Source organism: Equus przewalskii, chromosome 10 (assembly GCF_037783145.1).
Source record: "Equus przewalskii isolate Varuska chromosome 10, EquPr2, whole genome shotgun sequence".
Taxonomy (NCBI): Eukaryota; Metazoa; Chordata; class Mammalia; order Perissodactyla; family Equidae; genus Equus; species Equus przewalskii.
Window position 1 is genome coordinate 32,416,123 of NC_091840.1, and position 11,263 is coordinate 32,427,385.

Below are 11,263 nucleotides of genomic sequence, written 5' to 3' on the forward strand. Positions count from 1 at the left end.
CGTTTTCAGACTCAATGCTTCTTGCAAGCAGGAATGGGAAGATCCATTCATTTGTTCATTCATTCATATTTGTAAATATGCATTTGGGGCTTAATGCAGTACTTTATCCATAGAAAATGCTCCATAACAATTTGTTGACTCCATCTCTCTCTCTCTCTGTATCCCCACACCTTTCTCTTTCTCCCTACACTGATTTCTTCCAGTTCAGTCTTTACATTCATCAGGGCCCTTTCTCCCCCTCCTCCCAATTCACTGGTGTGTCTTGCTTCTTCTCTGCCTGGACCTCTTTGCCACGCACCCATCATGTCTTTCCTCCACTATCAAACTGGGGCTTTGGGGTTCGGTTGTCAGGCAGAGTTGAAGAGAGGAAATAGGTCATGATTAGAGTTGCAAGGGGCTGTGACCCCAACAAGTTTAAATAAAAAGAGGGCGTTTAAAGGTCTCCCTGAAGGAAGATGGAGTCAGGAATTGTGGGACTAAGAAGCTGCCAGGACTGACACAGCTGGTCTCTCTTCCTCCCCCCCTCCCTCCCTTCATCCCTCCCTGCCTGTGAGTCTGCTTGTACACGGCCCAAATGGGAGCTTCAGCCCCCAAACCTGCCGTTTCCATTCCACCTTCCGCAGTCAACTTGCTCATTCTCTCAGGGTTACAACTCCAAAGTCCTGTGAGAATAATGTGACTGTCTAGGGTTGGGCCATGCGTCCCGTGGGGCTGTGGATGTGCGGGTCATGTGATGTAAGTGTGGCCATCCAGGCCCCTCCCTTCAGCAGGAATTGTGGGTGCATGTTGTTCTCAGAGAAAGAGCATGTGGGTGGACAGACTCCCCCAAACATGTCTGCCATGAAAGGAACAAGCAGGGTACCCCTTAAGCGACACCATGCGAGGAACTTGTTAATTATGTCTAGTCTAGAAATTCATGCTTTTATTCCTCCATTAAACATGTAGTTATTGAGTGCCTAAAATTTACTCCTTCTGTCCCAATTTGTCCTCTTTACCCCCAGGTTCTTAGGGAAAGTTCCTGACTTTGTTTTGGCTGAACCAAGGGAAGAAAAGACAAGAGCCTGAGGAATCAGGGCAACCTGAAAGGACACACATGGCGGTGGCCCAGCGGGAGCCGTCAGCGATTGCTGAGGGAGCCGGGATGGAGACAGAGCTGAACGCAGGAGAGGAGGCAGCTGGGGCACCCAGGGACATGATGCCTGCCTCAGCGTCCACCCACAGCCATGTGCCCTGCCCCTCACACCAAAGACAGGGAGAGGATGCCTGTGCAGGCTGTAAAGAGTTTCTTTTTCTCTGGAGAATTTAAAAACAACAATAAAACTGACTAAAGGTGTTTTTTATAATTACCATGCCCTGGTGACTCTAAACAATGTTAGAGTTAAAATATGCCCTCCTTCCAGGTGGCTTGCTCCCACCCCCCTGCCCTTCATAAAACCCGGTGTGTGTGTGTGTGTGTGTGTGAGATACAGAGGAAACCCTGAAAAAGTGGGGAAAGAGTTAGAATTGTGGAGGGGAGAAGACCAGAGGCCTTATGAGGGAGGAGAGTGTGAGCCGTGGAAAGAGGGGACCTCGTGCCCTGATTCTGTACAGGTATCAATAAAGCAGCAAGGCTATGGGGTGACCGCTGAGATGAAAGCTGAGGAGGGAGGAGGAGGTTGAGCTGGAGCCCTGACTCCCACGACAGGGAATGTGCCCAGAGAGACCCTGGACAGTCCTCCCAAGAACCCGGAAATGGGTCCCATGGGCCCTTGGGCTTGCCCCGCAGTGTGAATCCACAGAGAAGCCATGAAGGCCACGAGGCCTGCTGCTTTGCAGTGGGAACTCTCAGGAGGAACAGACACATCGTTTTCCCCTTACATCTTCCCAACACCAGCACCAGACGGGAGGTGCTGGAAAGAGGAAGGAAGAAATGTGAGGAGACAGACAAAGAACAGCTGAACAAATAAATAAAAAAGGTAATTTCATAAAATAAGATCTATGAAGGAAATGTATGGAGTGATGTGACTAGTAGGGTGGGCAGTGTTATAGAATGTGTTTGAGGAAGGGATATTTGAGCAAAGACCTGGGTAATGAGAAGGAGCCAGTCAGGCAAAGGTCTGGGTGACAGGCAAGCATTCTAGACAGAAGAAACAGCAAGTGCAAAGGTCCAGAGGAAAGAATGAGCTTAGTGGCCAAAGGAAAAATAAAAGAGGACAGTGTAACTGGAGTGCGGTGAACAAAGAAGACCTTGGTAGGAGGTGGCTCTCAGATGTCATATTAGTTATCTACTGCTGCATGACAAATCAACCCAAACCTAGCAGCTTAAACCAAAGTAATCATCTGTTATCTCTCATGAGTTCTCCGGGCCAGGAATTCTTACAGGGCATGGCAGAGACTGCTTATCTCTGCTTTGCAATGAACTGGGCCTCAGCTGGAAGACTCAAAGGCCGGGGGTGGAATCATTTGCAGTTTCGTTCACTAACATGTCTGGCTGTTGACGTTGGTGTCGGCTGCGCACCTAGATGGGGCTGTTGTTTGGTCTCTCCACTTAGCCTGAGCTTCCTCACAACATGGTAGCTGGGTCCCAGGGACAAGCATCCTGAGTGAGAGCCAGGCAGAAACTGAATCCTTTCTGCACCTAGACTCAGAAATCACACAGCATCACTTCTGCCACATTCTATTAGAAAGAAGTGAGCCATCAAGTCCGGCCCACATTCAAGGGAGGGGAGTAGCCTCCATCTTTTGCATGAGGTCTGTCAAAGAGTTCGTGGATGTATTTTTAAATTACCACTGAGGTAGATAGGAGCCTGATCATTAAAGAGCTGGAATTTTATTCTGTGTGCAATAAAAGTCTTTGGAGGGTTTGGGTGGAGGTGGGGATGGTGGCGTAATGTACTTTATACTTTAAAAAGGTCATGTTGGCTGCTGGGCAGAGGGTGGGTTGTAGAGGTCAAACCTGGTGGACTGGGTTAAGAACCCGACCGGGAACAAGGAGACCTGGATTCCAGTTCAGGTTCCTGCACTAACTAGCCATTACCTCGGGCAAGTCTCCTAACACTGGCGCTGTAGGGGCATCCTTGCATTTGTATGCATTTACCCAGGGCTTTTTCTTCCCTCAGACCTGCAGGAAGGTGTTTGTTTCCTGTCTCTCCTCTGTTAGATGACTGTTTTCACTCACCGTGACCCTAGCACCCAGCACAGGCCCTGGGACGTGAAGGCTTTCCATAGACATTTGTTGAAAGAATAAACGAACAGGTGATATTGTCTACCCCACATCAGTCCTTGAAGACAGACATCCCTGGCCTTTTGGTTCTGGAGTGTCCACCAAACCAAATAATCCTTCAGTAAGTGGTCAGTGTATGGGAGGAACATTGGGGGAGCACTTGGCTCCATCTCTTCCGGAATAATCCAGCGCACCATTCTGGATTCAAGTCCATGAGGCCTGATTCTATTCAGAACCATCACCACTGCCCAGAAGGACACAAAGAAGGCTACGACTCATTCTTGTCCAGAGCCCAGCATGGGTGGCAGATCCAGGACAGCCTGCTCTGTGGCCATAAGTGGCATCAAGTGGTAGCACATTCGTGGCTGGCCAATGTGCCTTCCAGGGCCAGTGAGGAAGATCGGAGAGGAGCCTCGCCCTTTCTCATGACCCTGCCAAAAGACTACACTGTGGGGGATAGGAGAGGAAGAGCTGAGAGAGAGAGCACCACTCTTCTAGCACAAAGGGCCCTGGCTGGTGGCTGCCTGCCCTTGACATTAGGTGCTGGCTCCAGCCACCTCCAGTGCTTCTGAGGAGCTGGGACCACCAAGCTCACCACTCCCACACCCATCACCAGAGCCAGAGATGCTGATGAGCCTGTGGCTCCACAAGGGGTGGGAGGTAGGGGAGTTGGGGCGGTGGGAGGGTGTAAAACCTGCACAATCTTTGAAACCACTGTTTGCATTTTTGAACTTTCTAGATTGTAAGTGCCCTATGCAAGAGACTGTCGCATTCAACAGGATGTCTAAATTCCTACAGCCTTCAGGCATTCATTCTTTCTAGATGTATTGAGATGCCAGGATGCAAAGATGGATCCATGTGGGCGCTGTCTTGTGGAGAGACAGGCTGAGGGGGCTGAGGAGGGTGCAGCCCCAGCCCCTCCTCTCAGGTTCTGGGGTGCAGCCCCTGCCCCTTTTTGTACTCCTCCCTGCCCCCTTGCTCCAGAGTGGCTTCCGTCCACCGTCTGGGTCAGCTACCACAGCAGCCTCGCCCAGAAGGGGGCCAGGGGAGTACAATCGGAACAGCCAGCACAGCCTGTCAGACTCCCAAGTCCCACCCAGAGGCCACCAGGGTGGCCTGCTCAGGCCTGAGGCCCCTTCCCAGCCTATGTGAGGAGGCTTCTGTCCGTAAGATCACACCTGTGCCCTTGGGAGCCAGGAGGAGAAGGAAGCAGCTTGTAGAGTCAGACCCAGGTTGACACCCCCTTCGGAGAGCATGACACGTTATTTCCTCTCCACTTCAACAATAAAACTGAGCTCCCAGGCCCCACTGAGTCCCCTCGCTCGTTATGTCTCTGATTCAAAGCAGGGTCTGCCTTGTCTGCCAGCCCATGATCCTCCTCCCCCTCTCCCAGTCCCTGCCCCTGGGAGCTCCCAGTGTGATGGAGGAGGTGAGGTACAGCTCACACAAGGCCACGGCAGGAGGGAGGGGAAGGGATGAGTGCTCGCCCTCAGCCGACCCCCCAGACAGGACCAGAGCATCTCTCGAGTGCTCACCAGAGAAGCTTCCTGCCCATTGGTAACTTTACTTGCAGATCAGAGAGGTCAAAGCCAAGCCCTTGCTCAAGGTCACATAGCCAGGCTGGTGCTGGGCTCCCAGGCCAGCTCTCCAAGGTTCCACAGTGCTCTTTTTCCAGCCTCACTATAAACGGAGCACTCAGAGCTGCCTCTGTCAGGAGAGTCCTCAGCTCTGGAGCACACACATACACACAGGCACACACGTGCACACGTTCCTGGGCCGCCCTGGCCTCTGGCGCAGTTTGAGCCTAGCCCCTTCTCCCTGCACACCTCAGCGTTCTCATCATGAGAATAGGCCCAAGGACCCCATTCCCAGGAACCCCTGGGACCAGCAGACCCACCAGGCTCTGAGCCCTGCTCCACCACAGCTGTGTCCTTGGGAGCCGTTGGAGCTGAGCAGATAAAGAGATCTAATCATGCTTGTGGCCAGCAGCTCCACTGTAGCTGGTAGACGGTTTTTGTGAAAAGGGTTGCAGAATCTTGAGGTTTCGAGATGGCGAGGGGAGGGTGGGAAGTAAGGTTCTTGGGTATTGCAGCTGAAAGATGCCAGGGAGGGCAGTCTCCCTCATGGTCCAGGGTCTGGGCCTCAGCCTGGCAGGGCCAGGCCTGTAACAGTATCCACTGACCCAGGGCTAGCCTGGCCCAGGGAGAACGATGCCCCTGACCAGAGGCACCAGATTCTAACAGATGTACAGGCACAAGTCCATTCTCTGACCCAAGAGCTGGACAGGCAAGGTCATGGCAGATGCATCCGTTCCACAAAGACGTACTAAGGCCCTGCCAGGCATTGTGTTAGGTGCTGAGGCTACAGGAAGCAACAGAACAGGTGCCTACCTTTTCTGAGTGGCATTCACAGAGCTGCAGGGAGCTGGCGCTTAAGCAGATCCAACCGCAGGATTACACATCTAATTACAATGATGTCAAGTTCTATGAAAGGAGCTATAAGAGTAAGAAACCAGAGGGGAGGTTGCAGGAGCCAGACTGTGTGAGCCCAGGGGCTCCTTTCCTTAGGAGAAACTGCATGGAGGGCCAAGATGAGTCAGCAGAGGGGACAGCATGCTTAGGGGACTGGCGGTGCCAAGTCCCCCAGGCTCTCATACTCCCATGACCACCAGGGAGAGAGGGACAGCAGTTAAGGGGCTTGCTGGTCAAGGCCCTGACCCCTAAAGACACACCCCAACCTTCCCTTGGTGCCTTATTTCCAGTCTCCCAGCAGCTTTATCTCCTCCTGTCACCCCAAGTGGTCTTTCGGGTCTCATTACAAATCCTTTCCTCCTGTTTGGCTCAGTCTTGGACTCTTATTTTGCACATTTCCCTTTCAGAGGAAGAGCTCTCCCACAGGACTCCCCAACCTCTGAGGTCTGAGCCTGGCCCATCCTCAGCAATGGGTTCTGGACTCCACCATAGAGAGAAGAGTTCACACAGGCCTTGCAGAGAGCCAAGCTTCCCAAACACCCAACCTGGTGGAGCATCCCACTCTGATATCCCCAGCATGCGGCCTCCAACCTCAGTGGGCCGTCCATCCTCACGTCCCTCGAGCAGCACCCACTCCAACCACCCACAGCTCATCCTTGCACTGCGGAAAATCATGGGGCCCACCTAGTGCCCACCCTAATGGTCTACAGGTTGCCTCCCATCCCCTGCCCCACCCCGCTTACCTGGCCTATTGGGGTCAAGAGCCTGGGAGCAGCAAACTGCCACCTGGAGAAAGAAGAGGAAAGCCCAGCTGGGTGGGGGAAGGGACATGCCTCCCTTTCAGGGTGAAAGAGGGCGTGTAGACTCATGGAATTCAGCCAGGACACAACATGGTTCACTCACGTTCCACAATATTTCTGAGCCCTGGCTGTGGGCCTGGCTGTGCAGGGTGCTGGGTACACAGTTGTAAACAAGATCGGGCCTGGGGTTCCCAACGGGTTTGGTGGCCAGTCCAGGAGATGGACATGTGACAGCGTGTCTTCAGTACAGCCCTATCTGTGCTGAGAGAAGCATCAGCATAGGGTACTCTGCAGATACAATCCCGATCGTGTAGGGGGTGAACAGGAAAGGGATGAGGGAAGGCTTCCTGGAGGAGGTGAGTCTTAGCTGGGTTGTGAAGATGAGTAGAAGTTAGTCAGGCAAAGGGAACACATACGAGGACCCAAAGGTGAGGGAGAATGCAGTGATTTCAGAAAGCTTCAGGGAGGCCAAGGCTGGTGTGTGGTGAGCAGGTGGGGAGGGGTGAGTGGAGGCTGGAGAGGTCCTGCAGGGCCTGGAAGCTTGGAAGGATTTAGAGTTTCCTGGGCTGCTGCTAAAGGGACACTGTGCATAGACTCCATGGACTGTGACCCTGCCCGATAGGATCCTGGAAGGGGCCAGGGTCATCCTCAGCACAGCACGTGAGCAGCCCGTCCCCGGCCCTCTCTCCCCGGAACCCAAAGCTGGGGGCGGTGTGTGGAAGGACTTGAAAACCTCCTGACTGACATTTAGCAAAGTGTCATTTAGTGGAAGGGGCAAAATGCCAGTACCAAGGAGAGGGCAGAGGACATGATCACCCCCATGCAGAAAATAAGGGATGCATTGTCTGTAGGGAATTTAAAAGTTCTAATAACACAGAGGAAGGGTCAGACTGCTTCCTGTGATCGCCACGTGGCACAATTCTGAACACTGTCGGTGACTCAACACTCCTCCCCAAAGGCGCCGTCTGTTGGCCTAGATTCTAGACGATTCCTGCAATTCCTGGGGCTGTAATAATCACAGGTGTAAGTTTCAAATGAATGCCTTTCATTGCTTGTCCTTTGATAAGCACTGTGTTCTCCGTGGACGTCGATGTGGAGAATTCCCACTTGTAGGAGGCTCCCTCAGCCACATGCATTCTTTTGGAGAGAAAGTTCTAGGGGTTCAGGATCATCTGAGCTGGCACTGGCCACCCTTCGTGCCTCCCGTCCCCTGGAGCCCTGCCTGACCTTGCCTTGAAACAGCTGGTTTGGTATAAAGTGAAAACACAGGGATCATAAAGATGAAGAGACGGAACTTGATTGCCTGCAATTCTGTCCCTCCGTGTGACCATTTGGAGTTTTAATTTCTGTTTAAAATTTAAAAGTGCAAACTGCAAAGTATAATATTTTGAGTGCAAACTTCACTTCATATGTGAATATTTTACTGAATTTGAATAATATCTTTAACATTGAAACATTATTTAAAAATTTTTAATTGTTTATTTTAAACCTAAAAAACAAATCAAGAAAACAGAAACTGTAATGATATATTAAATATTATATTAAAACCAATATGTAGGTAGTTTTTCTCTATTTAAAACACACGCATGTAATTAAAAAGCATTAATTCATTACACTTTTTTATTGTAATTTTTTATTTCTTTACTGGCATGATTATATGTACACAGTTTAATAAAGGAGAACTTTCACGCACGTCTTTTGTAGTCATTATTATTATTTGTTTCGTTTAATGGGTATTACCCAATGTAATTTTGTTGTGTGGAGGAAAAGGTATCAAAGAATAATCCACTTCCGCTATCAGACATTCTAGGTCGCCAGTGGGAAACACTTAGCCCCAAGGAAAATCTAAAATCTTTCCATTGAGGTCCCAGGGGGCATCATGAAGAGCCCGCGTGGGGAATATGTGGGGCCTGTGCCCCTTGCTCACTCCTCTCTTCTCGTCTCTGGGTGTGGTTGACCCTGACCACAGAAAAAAAGCAGATGTCAAGGCTGACCACTGTGAGAACTGGCCTAGACCCCGCATGGCCAGGCCTGCCCCATAGCGAAAGTCACAGTCGGAGAGGGGGCAGGTGCCCAAACTGGAGAACCCCTGGAGGGCTTCTCTCTCCACCACTGTCACTCCACTCAGTTTCCAGTGGTCCCGGCACCAGCAGCTGGCAGACCCACTCTGATGGGAGGAGAAGGGCTCAGAGACCAGGGTCTGCACAGCCCTAACTGGGGAGGCTCCCTCGCCTTCCTTCCTCCCTTCCTCCCTTCTTTCCTCTCTTCCTTCCTTCCTTCCAGGTGCCCAGGCCTGGATGGTCTGCAAAGCCGTTGTACCCACTGCCCCCTACCCTTCAACCTGAGGGTCATTGCTGTCCTTGCGGGCCAGCCTGGACTGAGCTCAATAAAGGAAGCAACAGTGGGACCAAACAACAAGGTTTAGTCAACGTTGTCGAGTGCCTGCTGTGTGCCATTTGACCGGGGGGAGGGCGGCTAGAGGTTGCCCAAGTGGATGACGGTCTGGGATGGGGGCCCAGGCCAGTTCTTAGTCACCTCTGTACTGCCCTCCTGGGTGCAAAGTGCTGTGGCTCCCAGAGGGAGACTTTCTGCAGACTCAGTAGAGGCCTGGAAGCAGACAAGAGGAAGGGTTGTCCGCGGAGGGTCGAGATGGCTGGAGCATAGGGGCAGAGTCCTGTGGGAGGGCAGCAGAGAGCAGGCTGCAGGGGCAGGAGAACCAGGTGGCAGACCTAGCTTTTCCTTTGGTTTCCTTGCCTGAACCTCTGCCTGCCAGCAGGGCGCCCCGGAACCTGCCCTCTGTAGACTGGTTGTACAGGGCTTCTCAATGGTCCCCGCTTGCCTCTCATCACCACCTCGAGCAGTCAATAGGCCAAACCCCCCAGAGATGGGCCAACATGGCACGGCTGGGTCTACAGCCCGGGGTTCTGTCTCGAGCTTGTCACAAGAACCCATGGTAGCCCACAGCTGTGGCAAACCCTTGCACAACACACTACCGCTGAAGAATTAGAGTCCTCTCCGAAGGGAGAACAGAGCTCACTCTGAGTCCTCTTCAGGGGGGGACCCTGGAAGGAGGGCAACCCAGGTTATAGACACCCCACCCCAGCTTCCAGCCTTCTGCGGGCATCTGGCTTCCTGAGGGCAGTGGAGGTGAAGCGTATTTGAGGAGCACACTGTCACTTTTCACATCTTTCTCCTTCGTGACCATCATGGTCCTCATCTCGCAGGTTTGGAAGCTGGGGTCCAGGGAGTGGTGTGATTTACTCCAAGTCATGCAGGGGGTCAGCAACAAGGAACTCAATGTCCTTCATCAACTACACAGTGACTTTCCATCCAGGCCCCCTGGTCACAGGAAAGGGGCCCCTGTTGAAGACAAGGAGATAAAATCAGCAGGGCCCAGACCTTCAACGGGAGCTTGTGAAAGTGCCCACCAAAAGGGCTGCTTCAAGAGCAACTGTCGGCTGGTGGTGTGGGTGTGGGAGCAGGGGCTGGCAGGCAGGGCATGGGGGACAGAAGGCAGGAGGTAAGGATACTGGGAACAGCCCTGCTGGGAGTCTGGAGCAGGCACAGGGTCTGCCCTGAGGAAGGACAGCCATGTCCAGCTGAAGAAGGGCCGAGGACAGGCAGGCTGCAGGGTGCAGCAGGGGCGATTCTGGAGCTGTGTATGGAGAGACAAGCACATGTTCTCCAGGCAGGCCAGGATGGGGTCGGGGCAAAGGATGAGCATAGCTCACCCAGTGGAGGGACCTGCAGGAGAGGCAAGGAGGTGTGAGAGGGCACGGGCCCCTGGGGGAAGACCGACGGGGGGCGTTCTACCATTAAGATGTGGAAATGGAGACCCAGCCAAGGTTGCACAGGTAGTGACAGAGCCAGTTGCCACCCAGGTCACTCTGAGCCCACTACAGCAGCCTCCTCTAAGGAAGCTACTGCTGGTCAAGCCCAGTAGGAAGTCAGAATTGACACCCACTGCTCAGTGCAAACCTACCATGGATACACACTGAAGAAACAGGGAGAGAAGCACTCAGCCCAAGACAGTTCCTCAGCTTCTATGGAGGCTTGCTCCCATCACTCTGCAGGGGACTTTCCCCATGACATCGCACTGTGTGTCGCAAATGGTCCCATGCGTTAGCTCCTGAGTTCTCACCGCCAGGGCCTGCCTCAGCCATCACCTCACCCAGTCCTGGCACCTTGGAGAGAGCTGGTAGGGATAGGGAGTAAGGAGGAGGGGCTGAATCATTGATCTTAAATCATTCATTCACTCAACAAACGTCTATTTAGTACCTACTGAATGGAAGGCCTTGTGCTGGGGGGTGTGAGGAGATACAACAACACTAAGACAGATCCAGTTTCTGCCCTGTTGGGGGAGGAGAGGAGCCTTCTCAATCATCTGGCCCAATTCTCATTTTAGGGATGTGGAAACTGAGGCCCAGAGAGGGGAAGTGACTTGCCCAAGACCACACAACTAGTTCGTGGCAGAGACCTGGCCCAATCCTCTTCTGCAGCACGCTGCTGCTCAGTCCTCCTGCAAATGTTACTTGAGCGATGCTTTGTGTTCCAGGCGCTGCTCTGGAACTCGATAGCAAAGAGGGTGCGGATGGGGTGAATGGGTGGGAGGGAAGAACATCCCCAGACCAGCGAGGGGTGGGGTGGGGGTGGGATGTGTCAGTCTCAAGACTCCCCCAAAAATGAGGGAAGTTCCAGAGCTCCACCTCAAGGGGCTGGACTTCTGGGGCCCAGAGCTCCCCTCCCCCACCCCAGGACGGGATATAAAAGTCCTTCCCAGCTACTTCCAC